This window comes from Papaver somniferum, chromosome 1, assembly GCF_003573695.1.
Source record: "Papaver somniferum cultivar HN1 chromosome 1, ASM357369v1, whole genome shotgun sequence".
In the NCBI taxonomy this organism is placed as follows: domain Eukaryota; kingdom Viridiplantae; phylum Streptophyta; class Magnoliopsida; order Ranunculales; family Papaveraceae; genus Papaver; species Papaver somniferum.
Window position 1 is genome coordinate 13,803,698 of NC_039358.1, and position 23,924 is coordinate 13,827,621.

The 23,924-nt window shown below is 35.9% G+C and overlaps 1 long non-coding RNA gene across 2 annotated transcripts; it reads right to left on the minus strand.

Annotated features, from left to right (window-relative positions):
* Positions 1–20,699: 20,699 nt before the first annotated feature.
* On the minus strand, positions 20,700–23,565 carry LOC113279478. 2 transcript variants are annotated; one of them, XR_003325663.1, is made up of 3 exons: positions 23,107–23,565; positions 21,436–22,944; positions 20,700–21,164 (listed from the first exon to the last, which is right to left on the minus strand). It is a non-coding gene; the product is annotated as an uncharacterized LOC113279478 (long non-coding RNA). The 2 variants fall into 2 exon arrangements; XR_003325662.1 differs by having other exon boundaries at positions 20,700–22,944.
* Positions 23,566–23,924: the final 359 nt, after the last annotated feature.

The following is a 23,924-nucleotide window of genomic DNA, read 5'->3' on the forward strand; positions in this document are numbered from 1 at the left end:
GGCAAGTCTCCCAAGCTCAACTTGCCAAACAACAAAAACATGTTACATGTTTTCCACAAAAACACTCGAGACATCAATACATGTCACAAACTGGGTGATGCTCATTAGGGTATTGGTTTAGCGGTTTACAACGTGCGGCGTACACTACGCCCGTTACAAGAAAGTGTCATAAGAATGAGGCGGTTAGTAAATACAAGGAGTAATGGTGAAATGTTTCGTTCATTATGGAAACATCAATTCCAGGCGTTACCCGTTACAGTTTCCTTCCATTTCCTCAAACTGTTTCCAATTCTTACGAGACCAGGGTACGTTTCGTTACGACTTGTATAAACGGGCTCACCTATTTCCACCAAACAACAAGTTTTGGTCAGGAGCATACAACACTCAGAAATCATTTGTTGGCTTTCCCATCTGTTAGCTTTCACTTTCTGATACAATTCAAACAACCACTCTTCTAGAATCAACTATTCTGGTCTCAACACTCTCTTCGCTTCCCTCCCCAAAATCAACCCTTCTCCTCCACTTTGTGACCGAAGCAAGTCTGGAACGGCCATTTCTTGGTTTAGGCCGGATTTGTACAGATTGATCTCTCGAATCTAAAGTACTCCCATGCAGTACATTGTTTAGGGTTTAGACTCGTTTTTCACCCACAACACACGAAATTACCGAAACCAGCAGAAACTATTTTAACTCTCAAACACAACCACGAATTGGATTTTCCCCATGCGATGACTAAGTCGACATTTCTTTTTCTTTTTGTCGATGCAATTTTGGTGTATCATATTTACCAACCGATGTTGGTTTTCTCCATCAATTCTTCGGAAGATGTTAAAATTGGCATTCTAAGAAATTTTAGCCAATATTTTTTTCCAGTAGTTTAATGATAATAGTTTAACAAACCTTTACCAATCATGGTTTTATTTTTCTACTAATAAACCATTGGTTTCCATTTCTTAATGGAAACCATGGATTCCTTAACAATGAAAATGATCTCTTTATTTTCTTAAAAAGAATCATATAAGCCAATTGATTTGGTTTTTCCTATCGATCCTAAAGGGATATATAGAGTGTCGTGAGTATGACATTAACAATTGCAAACATCACGAGGAATTGCCAAGGGATATTGAGCATTTTTTTTATTTTCCTCATGGTAAATCTCCAAAATTTAATATAGTTTCATTTGTGTTGGAATTGGACACTAAAGATCAAAGGGTGCGCACCCGACTTGTTAGCCTATCTCATTAGTCTTTGTAATGACTATATTGATCTTAAAATTAATTAATTCTGAATAAATAACGTGTCTATAATTTTCATTCTTAGGTGAATTGACGAGGTGTCGAACTCGCAAAAATAAATTCCTTACTTCTCTTTAAACTAACTAGTAGTATACGGACAAGTAGGTTCGTTCCTAAGGGAGAGTTGAACTAAAGTTGTCAATTCAATTTCTGAACGAGAATAATGCAAATATGAAGATGAGAATGAGCAAGGACTCTTTCTCAGTAACGAAACATGAAACTTATTGATATAGCTAGTTTCTGCAAAGTACCTCGTTACTAACAACCCTAGAATAATTAGTATGCTCAACTATTCTGTTATTATCTCCTAATTTCACCGGACACGGAAGCGCTCGACTACCGGTTTCTATTTATCAAGTTTCCTAGAAGTGCGCTCTATAGGTGTGACTTAAACAAGTGCATTAAGTTCCGTGAGATAGGCTATTCCTTGTCATAAATACAAAAGCTCGAATCACCTACTAGTGTCAATTTCAACATATTGGTACTTAACAAAGTCCCATCATCAATACCCATATATAACTACTTGTATTTAGGTTTTCTAGACAATTACGGGTCGAAGAATCCCAACTTGGCATTAGAATTATCAAGCAACCATTCAATTTGCAACTTAAACAATTGAGAAATAAATTCATACACACTTTTAGCAATATAGAAAATGAGCAATAACAATATAGTTGCAAGAAATCAGGCTCTTTAGATATCAATACGAGTTCATACCCGGACGTTGAAATCGTCCCTAATAAAATATGCTTAGCTACCGGAGTTCATGGCAATAAAGGTGCAAATAATAACACAAACAACAACTAAGTAAGCAAACCAAATAAACAGCAGATGGTAGTTGAGGTGTAATGATGTGAGCTGGTGGTAGTGAACTTTATGGCCTGATGACAGTGGATCGGTGGTGGCGAAGTGGAAAGTGTGCTGCTGCTGTAGTAGTTGCCTGCTAATCTGCTGCCTTGGTGCTGAAGGTGGTTGTGATGCAGATGGAATAGATGGTGAAGATGCAGATGGAAGATGAAAGGTGCTGTTGTGAACGGAAGATGGATCAGAACTCCAGCTGCTATTGTTTATGGTGGTATGAATGGATCTGGTGGGTGTATGCAGGTGGTAAAGATGGAGATGCTATGCTGTGGGTGTATGATGGAGATGAATGCAGGTGGATGGAGATGCAGATGATGGTTGCGGCAGTTGGTAACGGGGTATGAGATATGATATTTCTGTAGCCTTCCTTTTTTTCATATATCAATCGTCTTGCTGTAGACTCGAATCCCATGCAAACCCAATTTCCTAGTTGATCCAACGGCGACAATGCTCAGTTCTTGGCTGTTTTCTCGACACAACATACCCGTATTCTCTCCAGCTCATGACCCCAGTTCCGTGTAATTCTTAACTTCCAGAACCCTTGGAACATAACCAGCAAACCCATGGCTCAAACGACGGCGGGACTCTTGGTATAGGCGCTGGTTGAGTGACAAGCTTGGGAGCAGACTGGTTCAGGACTTTTAACAAACATCTGATGTGTGTGTTGCAAGCTGCTGAAGGCTAGGTACCTGATGTAATTGGAGATTGCACAGCTCCTTCCCTGCAAATCGATACAAGCACAGCCCACATTCATAACCCATTCAGAGCTCTTAATCACACATTAATTTCATCCAGTCAACACCCAAAATAACGGCAGCAAACTTGTCCATTCCCTGTTCATTGCGGTGAGTAAACTCTGTCCAAATAACTTCAGTACTGATATGCTTCTTGACCCAAGTACCGAGTTGCTCTTGTCTTCAAAAATCTGCCTTTAACCCTTATCAATCTCCTTCTTTAGTTCACTGCAATGAACGGCATCTTCCCTGGATGATTTCTTGTTAATTGATTTGTCTAAAGATCTGACGAAATCGTACCCCCTATGTTCACAACTCTATCTCAATCAAAACCCATATTTACTCTTCATTACAGACCTCAAAGACTGCCTCCAATCCTCTTCGTTCATGAACTATTCAACTTTAATTTCAATGGCAGCAGTAGCACCTTCATTCCTATCGTTTCTCGGCTGAAAAGTTCATTGTCCCGATACTTCCCTAGTTTGTACCACTGACTCCTCCTATTTAGCTTCGAATTGAGCTCTCAACCCTGGTGAACAGACACAAAAGCTCTGGCTTGGTCGATGGCAGACATGGTCGTAGCGAGAGGAAAAAGTGCCTTGTTATAAACTTCAACCGAGAGTTGTGTCTTCACCTGCTTGCAGAATTGATTTCCATGACCTATTCCTATGCACATGCCAAAAAAAATGGTGTTTGGCATACCAGGTGATAGAATATCGCTCGAAATTTACTCCATCGCTGACGTTATAATCAATATCGCCACCGTTCGAGTTCCTGAGGCCTATAAATACCGCATCTATCTTCCCAACTCTTCTCAATTCTTCGTCTCAAAACCACTGATTTTCTTAAACTTTTGTTCTTTAAACTTAAACGATTATCTTTTGATTTTCTTAAACAAATATGGAGCGAAGAAAAAGAAACAGAAAAGCGAAAGGATGTACTAGTACCCCAGGCGGTGGAGAAAGTTTTGTTGTGGGTACAAATTATGAGTTTAATAATGTTAGACAAGTAGCCGGTGAAGGTGTATTCTCTAATCACTTTTCTGATCATGAGGAGCGATTTAACTCGATAACTTTAAGAGGTGGATGGACTGAGTTAGTAAAATTTTTGAATTACTTCCCCATGTTGTTCAAGAGAGAGTTGGAAGGTATCCTTGGCGACATCAATATCAAATACAACTTAGAAACCACAAGACTCAAGGTGGTCAAGTTATATTAGAACGATGGTGGAAGACTACAAACACGTTCTTTTTCAAGGAGTTTGAATGCGGTAAGTCAGTCTTTTCTAGTAATTTAATTTTTAGATTATGCGTTTTGTTTCATAAAAATCAACAAATTCTAATTATGAATAATTATTGTTAATAGGAGTTACAACGATAGATTTATACATGTTAACGAGAATTCCATGCCAAGAAAACTTACTTCCATTTAACAGACTAAATTGGTTATCAGACGGTAGATGGAAACAAAGACTTCCTTTATATTCAAATTAATTAGAAGGTAATAAATCACATAGACAAATAAAAACTCATGGGTTAAAGGTGGCTGGATTGAAAAGTTTTTTCCAGCGTTATGATAGGAAAATGAATGAAAACAGGACAGCTGGTAATGAATATTTGATCCCCGACCATTATGAGGTGCTAGAACGTCTGTTTGTATTGTGGACACTAGGCCAATGTTTGTTTTCAAATGCTAGTTCAGTAGTGTTAATTGGGTTTCTCGAAACATTAGAAGATTTAGAGCAAGCACCAACATACGATTGGGGTCTACGATTTTATCAGAGATTTACATGGCCCTCCTCGACGTGTGGTAAAGATAGTTTTAATGCTTTTTGGGGAGTTCTGGAGGTAAAAACCAATATTTTTCACATTATGTATTTATTTGTCATTTTCATATGGAAAATTTATTAACCTGCTGAATGTTATTATTTTCAGTATTGGTGGTATACATATTTTCGTGTTTCGGAACCTTGTCTTAAGAATCATACCAATGTATTTCCGGTCATACGGAAGTATGATTCCGAGAATTGGGAAGCTGCACAGATTGAAGATGGTCAACATGCTGCCATTGTTCATAAGATTCAGCAGTTGAGTAGAACAAGCCATAACCTTGTCTCTCAACCGTATGAAGCATTACCTGAGTTCCAAGAAGAACTAGGTCAGAGAATGATACACATAAGCCTTACAAGGATGGTGTTATACATCCCTATTTCTGAGAAGGGTGTTTGGAATTATGGTGAAAGACATCTTCTTCTGTTGCAAGGAAGATCAATGATAGTTGTCAACCCTTATTCTAATTCAGATGTTTCAACAGACGATTACTTCAAATTGATAAGGGAAGGTCATCATTGACAAGAAGATGATGAAATGATCCAGGAACCGATGGACAGAAATGAGTACATATCTTGGTATAACACTATTTTCAAGCCAAATATTGATGTGCACCTGCAAAGTTTGGGTCGGATGGGTTTCCCAGCTTTAGATAGGTTGCCACTTGACAATGAATTTCTTCCTTCCCAACCTCCACCAGAGATGGGTGACGCATTTGCATATCCTTCTCAAAGTTCATCGTCAAACATGCCACCATTTTCTTGGGAAGTAAAGACTATATCCAGCACATCTGGAGAGATCGTTACTTATCCAATTGTTTCCAGTGCACCTACTCGGACTTATCCATACTTCGGGATCAATGCTACAGAGTTGCAGTATCAGACCCGGTTGAACGATTTTGAGGCTCTATTTCAGGGATTTCAGAGTATGCACTTGGATGAGATGCAAAAATTGAGGGAAAGCATGATGTTTGAGATGAGTCAAGGACTTGAGGGTAATGATGGTTCAGGTAGTAATAGGAGAATGAGTCCCGCTGTTACAGGATCTGGTAGAGGAATGACTCATTTGAGTCACAGTGTTACAGGAGATGGTAAAGGAATGAGTCCAGGTGGAAGTCAGCAAAGTCATAGAAGTCAGCAAAGTCGTAGAAGTCAGCAAAGTCGTGAAAGAAGTGAAAGACGCCGTCCTATGGAGGAGGTACCAGAAAGTTAAACCCTAAACATGGTGTTAGATAGTCAAGTAGTACGTGGTGGTGAAGAAACAACTCATACACGTATGTTTAGTCATTTGCAAACTGACATAATGACTCCAGGTGGTGGTGTGAACATGGAACTAGTTAGGCAAATGAATCTGTATACCCCAATTGCCTCAACCTCATCAGCAATTCAACCATTCCAGCAACAATATCAACAACACGTATTTCAAGATTTATATCATGTTCCCATGCCTGTTGCTTATCAAGGTTATGGTGATTCTTATGAGACTCAAGCACCAAGTGAGTCTCAAACCGGCACCATAACTGATTTGTTGAAAAACTCTATGGATCCAGAAAATGCAGGCAATTGGATCTTTGGTCAGAGAGGAAATGGACAAGGAAATGATTAGTTTAAACGTAATCTTTTAGTTGAAATGTGAAATGTAATTTTTTTTTAATTAATGAGAAACTATCTTTTAGATTAATAATCAATGGAAACTATCTTTTAGATTAATATTCAGATGGAAACTAGTTTTACATTTCATTAAAAATTAACCTTGATTGCATAACACGATACTTATAATTTGAATCCCTGCACATGAATATTGTAGAGTTCATAACATTCGCCATGACTAAAACATCTTCCATTGTCTCGACGAATTTGGTACGAGCTCTAATTTTTAGTTCTTCATTTGATAACCCAGGATTATTCCCTTTTATCAACCACATAATTTGCTGATACTTTCTAACATTATTATTGATGAAACAATAACGATTTTGAAGACACTCATTTGCTCTTGTTGGATTTACATGAATTAACGACGTAAACCTTTGAAACACAGTGTCCCATAAGTTAAAAGTCTCTAAAGTGAAATATATATCGCTTGCAACTAAAACCCAACATCGAATTAGAGAAACATCTTCCTCTGGAATAAAATCCACTTTGGTTATGCGATCACTAGGCATGGTGAAATGAATTTGAAGTTGGTTTGTAATTGGTGGAAATCATGTATTTATAGGGGGAAATGGTAGCCGTTAGATGAAGATCTGATGAGCGATTATTATAGTAGCGAGCAACAGCTTGACTATCAATGTCGATTTAAACACCATCGAGAGATAAATTGACCATCGAGCGACCGAGACTCTATCGCTCGATGGAAACTTTGTCGTGTATGCCTATATGCCAGGAAAAACATATTGGCATATGAGTTTGGAAGTTTGGCATACCCATAGTGGGTGCATATATGCGAAGTTTCATGTTTTGGCATGTGCATAGGAATAGGACTAAGAGACCTAGTCTTCATTTCCTTACAAGCACACATGTGCAGTACCTTGGTGGTGAAGTCCACTAACCATTTTAAGTCTTCATTCATCTACAGGGTTGCTACTTAATCCCACCAGCCTCACAGGCTCCATGTTAAGCCGCAACTTGGAGATAGTCTTGAACTAGAGAGAAGTGGTTCTGACCTAGTTCTGTAAGGGGTGCCCTGAGTAAAGAGTCTGGTTCCAGTTTATAGCCTTGTGTTCTTCCCAGACTTTAAATTCGTCGATTCTAATATCGCCAAGCAATGAATTAAGCTCTGTTTACCTTCTTTCGCACCACATGACTCCAAAGTACCTATAAAATGCAAAAGAAGCGTAATATACAAAAATACAAGAGAAGTGGTAAAGAAAATCATAGGACATTGACATTCAAAAGATTTATTTTAGACTCATATCATGGATGGATATCTCGTCGGCCTTATAGGTCATTGGAGATTTGGTTGCATATTTTATATGCTTTTTGCTATAACCAATAAAATCCATGGTTCAATTAATTTGTATATCAATAAGACTACAAATTTATTTTATTTAAAGGACTTAACTATTATCTTTTTTTTTGGCTTTTAAAGTCATTGCTTACCGTCCAACCGGTGTTGTTAACATCCAAAAATTATTATGAGTGTTTGTCCTTCGATTTTATCAGATGATAGTCCAAGAAATTTGTTTTCGTGTATGAGATGACAATATTTCCGCTAAAATCAGGCAGCGATTCTATGTTATAAAAGTTAGCATTATTTAACTTAAAATTTATATCATGTCTCCCCATTGTGATCAAATCGAAAAAGACTGACATTAAATAGGCGTGAAAAAATCTCATTTAGCTTTTCAATAAGCTAATGCCATTTGAAAAGGAAAATCTAATCAGATCTAGCAATCATGTCATATTTACACAATTATGCTCCAGCAGAGTCTATGGTAATACGATTCACATTCTCAAGATTCATATCTCTTCATTTGAATTATATGAGATTATAACACCCGCGAGCGCTGGTACCAGTAATTTTTGAAATTTTCAAAGTATACATACATTTGAGAATTATATGGGATCGTAGTAAGCTATAAATTTTCGAATATTCATTTATATTAATTTTTGAAATAATAAATGATGGTGGTTGTGAACCCCGGCCTCTGCAGAGGAATATCGACAAATGTGATTGGTTGGCATACTATCCAAGTTATATTGGATTATTTTCTCAATTAACGCGATTTTGGATCCATGACTTAACACTTTAAAATTTCCAAGCCTATTACTTAAAGGTTGGTGTAGTCATATTGCGTATTAAGATAAATAATTCGTTTTAAGAGCGAATGAGGGTTATACGTTCAAACCTGAGGATTGTTTCAATAATACATTGTTTTTCCTATCTGATGCATTTTGTATGGTAGTCTTGAAGGACTCGTATTGTATTAACACAAGAGATATGCTCGAGAACATGTTCAAATTTTTAATCTTTGGAGGATTCAAATTATATTCAGGCAGCCATTTGACTCTATTATATCAGGGTTAACAATCATTTATGTGTTTTTAGAAATTTGGTACCAAACCGAAAACCAGGATTAATTAGTTGATGATATCAACTTTATAGTTCTCTTGAGAAGTCTTTAAAAACACAAAATCCACGCTTTAGCAGCATAAATTATTATTTTTTCTTTCGTAAATCTGTAGTTAGAATTATGCTAGCTTAAATTCGTCTTTTAGATAGACTAGAGTTATTATTTTGATGATTGTCTTATGTTAAACTCATATAGTTGAGTTAGCATCTATAAAATCGTCAAAAGTTGTACTCTTTTCCCTTCGCTTCAGGTTTTGTCCCACGTGATTTTTCTGACAAGGTTTTAACGAGGCAACATCTCACTGAAATTGATTTTTTTTCTTTCAAAATGTTGATATTTGTGCTCTTTTTACTTCGCCAAATTTTTTCCCATCGGGTTTTACTGACAAGGCTTTAGTGAAGCAAATTAATTCAACACAGTGGTCATCCAAGGGGAAGGATTATGGATTTTGGTTATTTGGTGGATTCCCACCATTGACTAAGTCATTTTGCTAAACGAAATCAACATAACCATCTCCCATGAGTTTGGATATTATTTTGAACCATAGTATGACTACAAATTTTTTTCACCTATGGTACTGTAACTACATATTGGCACCTTATTGAAGAAACTACATCAACTACATCTGCAAATCATCTCTGAAAGAAGCTTAAGATTCAAGTACACTATTATTAGAAGACAATATTGCTTGTGCAACACAAAAGAAGACTTCATAAACTATCTGTCATCTTCATGAAGACATAATAATCTTCTGCATCCTAGAAATTCGTTCATCAAAACTGGGAAGTCTTAACTTGAAGATTTGCAAGCCAAGATTCAACTGAATTACTTATCAAGGGGAGCATCATAGTAAAAAGTATTTTACTGGACTATCACGATGTACTCTTTTTCCTTCGTCAAGGTTTTTTCCCACTGTATTTTTCCTTGTCAAGGTTTTAATGAGGCAACATATGCATGTTCAGCTCCGTTCTAAGTTTACTCACAATTGTACTCTTTTCCCTTCAATCAGGTTTTGTCCCTTTGGGGTTTCCTGACAAGGTTTTAATGAGGAAATTATCTTAGACACAATGACATCGGGGGGAGTGTTATAAATGTAATTATGTTAAGAATATCTAGGGTAAATCTCATTTACTATTGTGATGCTCTTGTGTCTAGTCCTATAAATAGAGGCTCTAATTTTTGTTTATTGTATACATGAATAAGAATTTCCCTCCTTCTTCATCTCTACTTTTGTGTCTTTTTTAGTTTCACAACACCTCCGTCTTTTTTTATTTGTCATATATTCTATTTTATTTTGTCCGCTCTGTTTATAGACATATTTTATCCTTAAAATATCTAACTTACCCTTTCTATTTTATAATCATAAAATCATTTTCAATATAAAGTTAATTCAAAATCTTAAATAATATCACCATATATAAGGAAAAAAATCTATTAAACATTTTCGATATTATTATTAGATAAAGAATATTCCATTAAGTAGTTGGAAGCCTAACAAGATATGCTCCAACAACGTACTACTACATTCATCGAACAGGGTGTCGTGCTAGCCTACCAGCTAGCCTCATGGGTAACCTAGCCAAGGAAGCCGAAGTGGTGGGGGAGGAGGGAAGCTACCTTCCATGTTAGTTCCTGTAATATTACGCCATTGGGGGATCGAACCTGAGACTTCTTGGAGCGCATGAAATTTTGGGAAACGGGGTTGACCAGTGCCCGTTTTAATGGTCATATCATTTTTAATAGAAACACTTTTATGGATAGCTATAAAATTCTTATAAAAGATTATACTTATTCTTATATAATCTTTTTGTCTGTATTAATATTACCCAATTTATATTTTATAATATACTAGTTATAGTAATAACATAACATTAAATATGGTTAGTCAAGGGTTAGTCATGATATTTCCTAAAATTTCTTTTATATTTTGACTTCGTCAATTTGGACAGTTAATAAAATACAGAGAGAATATTATTTTCCTATTAGTACATACATGTTGTAAATAATATATATGGTCTGTGGATTTTCACCCAACATACGTGCCATCACTTTTCCACTTTTTCTTTATCTTGTAACTCACACTATTAGTGTATGTTTAATGTCTAGTAAGGGTTGCATGTCATTACTCATACTCAATGCCATCTTTATTTCTCCCTCTTATGTTAGCTTATAAATAGAGGGATTTTCTATTTGTACCATACACCAATTCTACTAGTAAGAAAATCTCTTTTTCTCTCCATATTTCTTTTGCGTAATTGTTTATAAATTCATTTAGTTTATAACACGTCATCAGCACGCTCTACACCGAGCTTCAGAATTTCTAAAAAGAAAATCAGAAAAGGAGATACAACATCGTCGGCGATCATAAGAGATTATTACTTTTCTTTTTCGATTCCTCCTACTTTGTTTCTAAAAAATTAATTTGCATTGAATTAAACTAATAATAATTGTTTATATCTTCTTCTTATGAACAAGGTATTAGTTTCCCACAAGTGGGTGATTGCTAAGAATCATATTTGTGTAAAATGTAAAGAACAATATACGTACCATTTTTTTAAAGGAAAGTGCTCATAAAGTTTGCACGAGATATTATTGCATCCCGGAAAATAAATTTGGTTTTTCTCGGATTTAATAATATCCAAAATAAAATAAAAATTGAAACTAACATTCCACCAGAAGTTGGAATATGGTGTAACATAATATGGGCACAAGTCGCACGCTCAATTATCCAATCGGTCCCAGAAATGACCCGTAACAAAAGTGTTAGATAGTTCATATCATCGATCCATGAAGTGACCTATAAAGAATATTGAGGCAATTTTTGCTGTAAATAACGTGTCCATGTGCACACTTAAAAAAAACGTCAACCGTGAAGGCGACGAAAATGAAGAATTGTTGATATTATGTTGGTTCCATATGAATGTATATTTTTTCTATTTTTTTTGTGCCACTTTTGTTTTTTGATTTTTTTTTTAGATACTGGATTCCAGATGTAATCCATGAGATGTTGTTGACCCAAGAAGAAGTCCAACATAAAAATTATGGTTTAATGTAGTAATTTAAACTATTATGGGCTCCAGCAGCGGTCTAGGGACTAATTGGATTTTAGGAATAAACCACAAATTTTAGGTTCCCGAAGAAGCCCATGGTTGCCAATACTTTTGTTAATGGCTTCTTAATATCTGTCTCTCGTCTATTTGTGTTAACGGATATGGATTCCTGTAGTAATATATCCATTTTAATTGGACGATATAGAGATCTGTCTCATACACAACGGAGCGAAAAACACAATTTTTGGAACCATTTTGTAACCTTGCAGAGATTTTAGGAAATGTGAAATACCATTTCTGGTTCGAATAATGTGATAGACGGCTCTGGAATAGCGTATGTCATTTTGGTGGTGTAAAATTTATTATTGTTAATGCCTTATATTATTCCGAATTTCTGTAAACATTTGGCGTTAGCACCTTGAAATGATTAATGAGCATTTTTATGGAGAATTTATTACTTCATCTGTTTTGTGCAAAAAGAATGTTGTAAAGAAGCCTAATGTTTTATTTTACGGGTTGTGCCATATGAGACTTTGAACTGTCAGTTCACATGTTGTCATTAGCCAGAATTTTAAAGACTTCCTTGAATTATTCATGCTTAGGCATGTATGGATGGACACCCAAGTCTACCAAGATAAGTAGAATGACACTAAATGCTCATGCACATTCTTTACAGAAACTGAAGTATCTGTCTGGTAAAGGTGTAAATTGTGTTAATTGTTCCCTGAGAGATTTTGATCTTTAACCGACATTAACATAAGCATTATGGTAACTCATTGAAATACCAACATTCCTTAAAGGATTTATGGTAGAATTTATAGGGATTGTTCGCCCTACACTATGGACCCTTTTCAATACTTTAATGTATTGATTGACGCATCTACTGGGTGGTATCTTGTTTATATTAACACGTAATATTATGTTTGCCAAATTTTTTTTTGCAAATTTTGTGGTTACCTATCCAGTTTTGGACTTTCCAATTAAGTCTATTTATCTTGATGGAAAATTTATAGGCTTCTGATGCTTTGTCTTAAGTTGGTGTTTTATCAAACATGAAAATATCACATTCGCAGACTCAACATGTGGTATAGTTGAGTTCTCTGTTTAAGAACTTTTAGTTGATTGCGCGACCAACTGTTTACCATCAATTACGTCTTGGAAAGCAACCTCAAATGTCAAATTACGTGTTTGTCCCATAGTGTCACCTATTTTATATGTTGGTTTTAATTCATCATAAGACATTTAAACCTTGAATAGGTAATGTCTTATTCCATATGAGACTGTATTTCCGACGTTAGGGGGAGTAAGTAAGTATTCAAAAGAAACGGTGTGAAATGTCTCATATTTTTTCGAGCATGCAGTTGTTTTTTGGATACCTATTGTTTGGTTTAGTTTAAACCCAAAAACTATGATGGGCAGAATTGTCTTTCAAATTCATACAAATGGAACCAGAAGTTTCCATAAATGAGATGGTAATGTTTGCACCATGATCAGGAAAATCAAAATACCACCAAAATTCGGCATGAAAACCTGCCACAAGAAGTTAGCGTGAGTAAGTTGATAACCTTTAATGTTTTTCCATTTTAATCAGGGGAAGAAAAGTCACCACAATAGGATGGTGAGAATTATGTTGATAACCTAAAAAGGGTTTTCCCTCCTTAACCAGGGGGGGGAATTGCTACCAGAAGATAGCACGTGTTATGTCGAAAAACTTTTGAGGACTCTCCACCTTGAAGTCATGGAGATGACAAGACCCACCTAAAGGTTGCAGTAAGCAATATAGACATTTAAATAGGTTATCTTATTATGTTTTTATCCAGATCAAAGAAAGTTTGGCTGCCACTAGAATTAAAGTGAAACATCTCATTTATTTTACTCACACCAAGATATTTTATGTAATTGAGGTGTTGGAGATTACTCATGATTAAAAAAGATAGTTGCAATATCTTTTGGAAAATATTTTTGTCACTTGATTAAGGATGCAAACACGAGAAGTTGTCACAGCAGGTGAATCATGCATCTCGCAGTGACCAAGTAGTGTGTTAAGTCACGCTTGAGGCATGAATGATTGCCTCATATAAGCCTCATAAAATAGATTTCATTCACTCTTATAATATGTAGTGTTGTTGAAGAGACTACAAATAGTGCTCGTGGAGAGTATCGTAAAATGATCCACATTATCTAAGTTTATTTATACATTCTTGTTAAAGATGAGGAGATAATAATGCCCCTGAAGCGGCGCTGGTACCGGTATGTGAAACTTTTATTGATTGTGCATGCACTAGAGAAATATGTGAGATCTATGTTTGTCGATTATTTATTTTTAATAGTGGTTATGTACACCTCTACAGAGGAACATCGACATCGTGATTGGTAGACATATAATCTAATCCTCTCAAACTAAGGTAAAGATTGGAATCTCTCTAAAAAAATGCAAAAAAATTCGGATCCGACTCATACTGTAAAAAAGATTTACAGGCGATACATCATGCAATATAGAATTTCAAATAGTTATAAAACCATAGTAAAAAATAATAAGAATCATACACATATCTCAAATTTCCAAAATACAAGGTGGTTTATTAGCCAACGTTGTGACTGTTGTCCCATTATGCCGGTAAATCTTTTTTATTATCCTTCATATTTATCTTTTATATTTCTTTGCCTTGCAATCGAAATATGGTTTCCATCTTATATCTTACCATATAGCCATTGATTTTATATTATAAATATATTAGGGCTTTTTACCTTCTCCAATAGACATTGTACTTGTCTGTAAAGACTAGATGCATGTTGATAAAAAATTTATTCATGAAACCAATATTATCGGTGTACAAGTAAAACCGGAATATCGGTCTGTACCGATATATCGGTTTGTACCGGCATGTACAACCGATAATATCATTTCATCTTTGTATCGCCGATATTTTTGGTATCGTATAGGTATTTTCCGACATCCGATAAAAACCTGTAATATCGGCCTGTACAATTGATACTGACTACCTTGGTTGAACCCCCAGATTGCTTCTTTAAAACTAAAATATTCTTCAAAATATAGATGCACTTTAGCGTGATAGTCCCTAAAGGAATCATATTGCATCTTGTTATAACTAGTGATTGTATTGAATTCCTGGAGGATTCGACTTTCCGACTCAGGAAGCCATCTAACTTTGTGGAAGACGTCAGGTTTGAAATTAAGTCATTAGCACAACATAGAAGAAATTCATGAAAAATCATTGGATTGATGATATCATCTTTGGCTTCTTGAAAATCCCTTGATAGCGCTGAAATCCATGCTTGAATTAAAGTATGAGATCTCGTCGGATTGAAGTTTTAGAATATGCTAGCGTATAGACTAGAGTACCAAATTTTTGATACCCATGATACTTATTGTATTACTAAAATTCGCAACCCTTACTATGTGATTCCCAAAAGAGGGAAGTGATCGGTCTATCTGATACGTACATTAAATTTATGGTCCACAAGTATCATATACGAATATAATGCATGCATTATTCTTTTGTTGTTCTAACTTTTATTTTGCAGGTTACACTTTTATAGTCCAAAATTGATTCTACGATAAAAATGAGTTTACAAAAGACCTTTCATTGTAAGCCTGAAGTTAAAACGCCAAACTAAATTTGATGTGCAACAAATGGAGGATCTAAATGCGAGGTGTACATTATTAGTGGTACACCCGGCGCAAGACCTGCAGTCAATCCTCCATAAATTGCAAATGGTAAAGTAGTTTTCTGAAGGCTGTATAATATTTGCACCCCTAACCGCTTTAAGAAATCATACTTCAGGGGGAGTAAACTCGTAGAATCTTTGGTTGGGATTAAAGGCGTTGTACTCTTTTCCCTTCGCCAAGGTTTTGTGTCGATTGGTTTTCTTTGTCAAGGTTTTAACGAGGCAACATATGCGTGTCTAGCACCCTCATCCGGCGACGTTCGTTGTACTCTTTTCCTTTGGTCAGGTTTTGTCCCACGTGGTTTTTCTGACGAGGTTTTTAACGAGGAAACATTTACATCGACGTCGATATTATTATGAGTTTATTAGCCTTTAGATTTTTTCCCAAGTGATTTTCCTGGCGTGAGCGTTTAGGGCAAGTGGTTTTCCTAGCGCAATTATAATGGAGGAAGTATTGCATGGCTGTAACCAACCTCACTCTAAGCTCAGTTTTTTCCCAAACGGTTTTTCTGACACGCTTTTGAGGAAAGAGAAAATTCTTGGGGCGGCCAACCTCATTCTCAGCACATGTTGTTGCTAAGTGGTTTTCCTGATGCAGTTTCAAAAGGGGAGAAAATTCGAGATGAAAATATACCAGTGATGTACTCCTTTTCTTTCGTCCAGTTTTTGGCCAAACCGGATTTTCAGTAAGGTTTTAATGAGGTAGTACACAACTAATGCAACACTTTTCTATATGATTTGTACTCTTTTTCCTTCGTCCAGGTTTTGTCCCTTTTGGATTTTCGTGACAAGGTTTTAACGAAGAAATATCGTAATAGTGTGGTGTCATTCAAGGAGGAGTGTTGTAAATAATATATATAGTCATTGTGGATTTCCACCCCACACACATACCATCACCTTTCCACTTCTTCTTTATATTGTAACTCCCACTATTAGTGTATGTTTAGTGGCTAGTAATGGTTGCATGTCATTACTCATACTCAATGTCATCTTTATTTCTCCCTCTTATGTTACCTTATAAATACAGGGATTCTCTCTTTGTACCATACACCAATTTTTCATGTATCCGGCATGGTAAGGGAGTGACCTATCCTATAAGTGTCCAATCTTTAGTAATAATAGTGTTATTTAGTATATTTAGGAGTGGTAATTAACAGTAGGTTGTACTGGTCGGTTGAGATGTAATCACTGGGTGAATTAATAGTCGTTGGATGGTAAGGGAAAAAATGATTATATTTATAAGGGGAAGTGTGTAAATGAAAAACGAAGTTTAATCAAAAAGATTCGATTTAGGTTGTGTTCTTCGGAACTAGAGAAATCTGATTCTCTGAATCAGGTGTTTACACTGTCATTATACATCCAGGTACATGGCAATTGGTATTAGATTCGTTTCGATCTATGGAAGCGTCTGATGAAACCACACAACTTAAACACATCTCTGAAATTCAACATCAAAATCTGTTGAAATTGGTAGAAATCAATAAGCCAGTTGATAGCATATCTCTTCAAGTGAGCTAGCTAATGACAAAGGAGGATCTCAAGGATTTTTCGAGTAGTTTCGATCGTATATTCGAAGCTCAGTTGAAGAAATTTTTTGGTAAAAAGACCTTCAATCGTGAAGATCCTGAAGGAGCTTCAAGAATTACTTCGAACTCAAATACTAGTGGTGGGTTATCTAAAGATTTCTGAATCTCAGTGAATCTTTAGTAATCAGTGAATCTGTTGCTCAACCTTCTGAATCTCAAGATTTCTGTGTTGTTACATCTGCAGAAGAAAAATCAACTCCTACTTCGGTTCAGTTAGGTTCTTCTTTCCAAGTTCTCAATCAGGTTGAATCTAAAGTTAGAACGATTTCTACTGGCGCTGATAAGGCTAAGTAAGATTCATATTCTCAGGTTGATGAAGTTGCAAATACCACTGCAATTGCTTTCGCCAAGATAAGTCAGGTTAAAATTGTTGAGGTTAATTGTGCGGAAATTGAAAGCTTGAAGGATTCCTTCTTCATTAATTACGGCAAATTACTCGGTAAGAAAGGTTTTGTCCTTGCTTCTAACTATTTTCGAAATCCATTTGATCGTGGTAAAGTAATTGAACCTGGTGAAAGGGGTTATTCTTATGATAAAAATATTTCAACACTCTACCTTAATCCTTATTTGTTTGTTCGTAATGGGTGGACTTTAATGAATGCTTGCTGTGAAGAATTCGTTTATGAGCTTATTGCTGAGGTTGGGTACTGTTTAGAAGAATGGTGATAGTCGTGTTGTCGGCCAGCTGTTTGATAATAGGCCTAAACAAAGAAGTATTTCCTTGCCTATTGTGTTTCTGCATGTGCCAAGACAAGAGTATGGAAATTCACAAGAACTGTTTGATCAGTTGCTTGTTGGTTTTAGATTATGTTTCGATAGGGTATCCACTTATGGCTTTTTTACTCTTAATGTTGGTTCAAGTTCGTTGGCTTACTACACTGAAAAATTTATTCACGAGCATCTTAGTAAGCATGGATTTGACTCAGATTCTTGGTTTTATGCTTCAATTCTCTGGGTGTGGGTTAAAATGGGTGATTTTGGTGATGACAGTATGATGCTTGTTGAATTGTCGGCGAGAATTAAAATTTTCTTTCTCTTATTGGCTAGAGTGGTGAGCTTTAACAAGGCACACAAATGGTATGCTCAAGTGCTTGATATGAAAGGAGAAGAGTTTTTTTTATTACAGCTTAAATGTGAGTTGCTTGCGATCATTGATAGAAAAAACGGTTATGTGCGCCAGATTCTTTTGACAAAGTTCCAAAAAATTTCATTGCTTGTATTCTCAGTTCACGCAAATGTTAGCATTCGTTTATATCTTGCAAGGATTGATACTTGTCAGCACTCTCTATTACTTACATCTGAAAATTTTGGAGGATTCTGACTTAAGAGGGAGTTATCCTGCCAGTTGCGCGTTTCAGTTGGAGTTCTCTGCACAGTGAGCTCAGCATTTTGGCAAGGGGGTTATCTATACATTATCTATCACCTTCACCTACTGTCTATAGTGGTTGTCTTCTTCCAGTGGGTATGTTAATAGAAACTCAGATCTTAGTGGTAGTATTTCATTTCTTAAAATGTTGGTATGGGTAGGATACTTGAGGTGGAAGTTCGGATTGTATCCACCTGCGTTATGTGGTGTGAGAAATGTTAGATGGATTTATAATATTTTTATATCAGTGAGGTGCCTTGACATAAACTGGAATTATCAAAGCAATTGGTTCTGCAAGGCCGAGGTCAACATTCAAATTGCAGCAACTCTTAGGAAGAGTAATCTGTTTCTGACAAGTTTATGGAGTTCATGGAATATTAGTGGTACTATATGGCCTTTCACTGAATCACCTGGAACATCTATTTCTTTTGGTTATGGTCTGTTTGCTGTTTGATAGAGGTAAAAAGCTTGACAACATAATGATGACAATTACAGCAATTGGTGATGCTAAACTCAAGACATTTATACTAAGGTCAGAATTTTACATGGGTTTACACCAAGACATTTTTCACTAGGGTTTATGTTGTCACCTTTGTCATTATGTTCATATATGAGGTGCAACCCCATCCTACAGTTAATAACTAGATAGAGGTTAGTCTGCAACTTACTTCCACAAAGTCTGTCCACTGTCAAGTTATGGAGGCTAGACAAATGGTGAAGCAGTTGCGTCATCTCTTGTTCCTCTGGAGGGTGACAATATCAGTCAGCGATTCATTTAGTCTACAGGGAGAAGGACGGTTGTTCGCTGGGCATGGGGATGAAGTACTTCAAACTCTTTCCGGGGAATTTAATCGTAGTGGGGGAGTGCCTTATCACCAGAATGCTCATGCCTTATCCTTGCCCTTCATCCTTGAGGACAAGGATGTTTTCATGGGAATGGAGTGTCATGTACCCGACATGGTAAGGGAGTGTCCATATCCTCTAAGTGTCCGTCTTTAAAATAATAGTGTTATTTAGTATATTTAGGAGTGGTAATTAACAGTAGGTTGTATTTGTCGGTTGAGATGTAACCACTAGATGCATTAATAGTCCTTGGATGGTAAGGGAAGAAATGCCTATCTTTATAAGGAACAGTCTGTAAATGACTGTAAATGAAAAACGGAGTCAAAGTTTAATCAAAATCAATCGTTTAACGATTTAAGGTTGTGTTGTTCGGAACCAGAGAAACTTGGTTCTCTGAATCAGATAGTTACTATCCATATCCTGTCACTGTACCTTCAGGTACATGACACAATTTTACTAATAAGAAAATCTCTTCTTCTCTCCATATTTATTTTGTGCAATTGTTTACCAACTCATTTAGTTTATAACAATACAATTATATTTTTTTAACTAGATTTTTTGCCCGTGCTACGCACTGTGCGGACCCGAAAACCATTCATCATTTTTTTTTTTTTAACTACTCCCTCAGTACCATATATATAGGTGGATGGACCAATTCTCTCAGATTAAAAAACTTTTTTTGATTTCACAAATATCTATGTTTTTTTTTTTTCCTGTTTTTCCTTTGTTATATTTCCTATGTTGGTGACATAAGCCAAATTGTGATGATAACCAAGCAACATAAATAAGGGTAAAATAGTTAAAAGCCATCTTGGAATTGTCATTCCGCCGATCTAATGGTATAAGGAAAAAGCAATATTCCGCCTATAAAATAGATACGGAGGGAGTATCATTTTATTTGGTGTGATGCAGCTTCGCCCGCCTCGTTGATACATTTTTGATTAGGTGTGGCTCGGTTTCGGCTTCATCTCGCCCCGATGCATTTTTGCTTTGGTGTTGTACGGCTTCCCCCGCCCCGCCCTGTGGTGATGCCCTTTTGATTTGTTGTGGCCCGACTTCGCCTCACCCTGTCGCTTAGGATTTTTGATTGGGTATAATCATTGAATGGATATAAAAGAAGGTTGTAACTGTTGGATGAATAAATATAACCTTCGTTGCCAGAATCAAGATATGTTTCTAGGAAACCACTCAAGTCCGAACTCAAAATTAACCTTGTTAATGCAAGACTTCAGACTTGCTTTTGGGTTCAAAATTAAATGGAATTGAGTATATTGATTATCAGTAAGAAAGGAAAAGGTAAGACTTATGACCTGCTTTTACATTAATAATCCAAACATATAAGGGTAAATTATACATAACAAAGTTTGCAAACGATTGTATTTAAATTAGAAACAGATACTCTTTGATATTGAGTTTCTCTAACACCCCATTAACTTGTTCGTTTCAATTCTGCTCTCTCACATCAAATCTTAAAACATATAGTGATTAGTACCAAACAAACTCATCTTCTTGGAATGTTCTCCCAAAGCACTCTCCAATTCCCTTGTAGGATTCAAAAAGCCTGCCAGACTTGATCATCTTATGCAGGTTATGGATGAAAAGGTTTACACACTCGATTCAAGCAGCACCAGTATTCGAGACGGTAGCTGAGACACCTCGCATCATAGAAACAACAAAAAAGCTTGCCAATCCTTTCTCAGCAGGTGCTTGCACAAAGACAGGTTCCACATGAGTTTACCAGAGACAAATCATAGCGAACACGACATGTCTAGAATGCCTTTATAAACACCTCTGGTTCTTGGATTGCGAGTTATAAACACCATTTACTGAACCCACACCCTACGACAGACAAAAACCAATAATGCATGTAAAGTGAACAATGGAAAGTGGAAACTTAGCACAAAATTATATTTGAGCCAACAAATTCCTTCCATGCCACTATAAGCATTCAGTGTGCATATAAGAAGAATCATGCTTACTAAGATCGTGCTATTGATCAATAAAAACAGAGGTATCCGCTAGCATACCCATCAAAATAAAGTTTTTATATCTTTAATGATCTTGTTAAACTAAAACTTGTTCAATTATTTAATTCACATGAGGAATTAACCTGTATATTCCAGCTTTGTTTGCTGGGGCGTCCAACATTCGGTAATACTGGGATAATACTTTAACATTTCTTCCAGGCATTTCATCAAACAGTCAACACTAATTAATAAGAAGAGCCCAATATAAAAGAAAAAAAAAAGAAAACCTCAATTCCTATCTAATGCTCATGTATGTAAAACCCTAGTCAGCTTAATGTTTCAGCGAATAAGTGGGTTATTGAAGAGACACCAACCTGTCCTTGACAAAACAAAGTTTTGACATTGTCCTCCCCATTGCGCATTGTGAAGACTGTCTTATCAAACCCCAATTTCCTCGTGCCTTTCATGTAAAATCACAGTCTACAATTTAGCAAACCCACCGGATTTCTACGTAATTTAAGCAAAACAAATGATAGAATTGACTTGGTACCACAGAGGCATGAAATGAAATAGGCTTAATATAACTTTAACCTGTTGGAGTCGGAATAGCTATTAAGCTCACATTTGAAGTTTTGACTGCACATAAAGCAATCTTCTTTTTGATTCATCAAGGGATCGTAGTATGCATACCCATGCAACAAGATAGTTAATATCACGTATCGGTATCATATTGGTCGGGTCCTATACACTAATACAAGTGATAATATATGTTTTTACAGGCGATACATCATTTAATATAGAATTTCAAATAGTTATAAAATCATATAAAAAACAATAAGAAGCATACACGTATCTCAAATTTCCAAAACACAAGGTGATTTATTAGCCAACGATGTGATTATTGTCCCATTATGCCGGTAAATCTTTTTTATTATCCTTCATATTATCTTTTATATTTCTCTGCCTTACAATCGATATATGGTTTCCATCTTATATCTTATCCATAGTAATTGATTTTATATTATAAATATATTAGGGCTTTTTACCTTCTCCAATTGACATTGTACTTGTCTGTAAAGACTAGATGCATGTTGATAAAAAATTTATTCACGAAACCGACATTATCGGTGTACAATTAAAACCGATATATCGGTCTGTACAACCGATAATATCATCTCGTCTTTGTATCGCCGATATTTTTGACATGATATAGGTATTTTCCAATATCCGATAAAAACCTGTAATATCGGCCTTTATAACCGATATCGACTGCCTTGCTCTGCAATAAGAAACATAAATTGAGTTATATCACAAAGAAGTCCCGATGTTTACAAATGTCGCCGCCTCCTGTGCTAATGCAAAAATCACATCACCACTTCAGATCGTAAAATTCCTTCAGTAGCAGCAGAAGATAGAACTGCGAGTGCTAACGCACCAATTACATCAAGTTGTAGTATTGACGTTGTTTGTAGAAAGAAAAAAAACACAAAACAGAATGAGCAGGATTGAATCTATAAACCCAAAATTAAAAATATATAAAAACGCAAAGACCTCTGAAGCCCATAAAGATGTTTCGCATACTCAAAGTTGAAGCTTTTAAGTTTTGCAAGATGCAAGCTCCTACTACCCAGTCAAGTGGAATGTCTCCAACCCTGCTTGAATATTAAATCTTAATCACTATGACACGTTTGATGATCAAAAACTCAAAAAATATCAAAACCCAAAAATAAATGACGTAAATTAAGAGACCAGATAAGCCTATGAGATTATAATTATGAAAATCAAATAAGAAAAAAATATGAAAAATTACTAACCCTAGATCACACCATTGATAACAGAATAAAATTTGTTTCCCTGTAACTTGATTTCTTCATCTGGTTGCAAATCGAGCTCGACCCCCATCTTCAATTAACTGATTCTCCTTCTTACCGACTCAGTCTAAGCTGCTCTTCCCAAAAACAAACCCTAGTTTCTGAATTTCTTCAATTCTCTTAACTTAATCATCAATCTCAGTTCTGAATAAACCTTATCTCGACATACTCATATCGATTTCAGCTCCGATTCCTTCTTCATTTTCATCTGCAATTTCTTCTAAAACCCTAAATCACCAAACAACGATCAGAACATTATCCATAAGGTCATCAACTCTTTAATCGAACACCATCATGATCATCAAAATTTCTGATTCACTCTTAATCTCTCTATCTCTCTCTTTCATCTCTCAATCTCTGCCGATGTTCTCTTCTCGTTTTCGGTTTCAAGTGAATGAGAGAATGACAAGAAATCTGACTGAGTTTAGGGTTTGGTTTGGTTTAGTTTATATTTGACGGGAGTATCGTCCACCTTAACCGCTTTACTTAACGTCCAGTTAAGTATCCGGTGTAAACAGAGTATAACAAATTATTTATGGGCAAATTATGACAAAAGTATTGTCTATCCATCTTTATGACGACGATGTTACTAACGGCGGGTGTAAACGAAGTGTTATTCAAGTTTTAATGTTCCGACTAATAGAGTTCCGCCAAGTGTCCTCACAAGGTTTACTAATGTCCAAAGTTTTTATCTAATTTAATTTGAGGGAAATGTCGAACTCACCGTGCGACGTGGGAGCTCATATGACTTAGCATAGAGA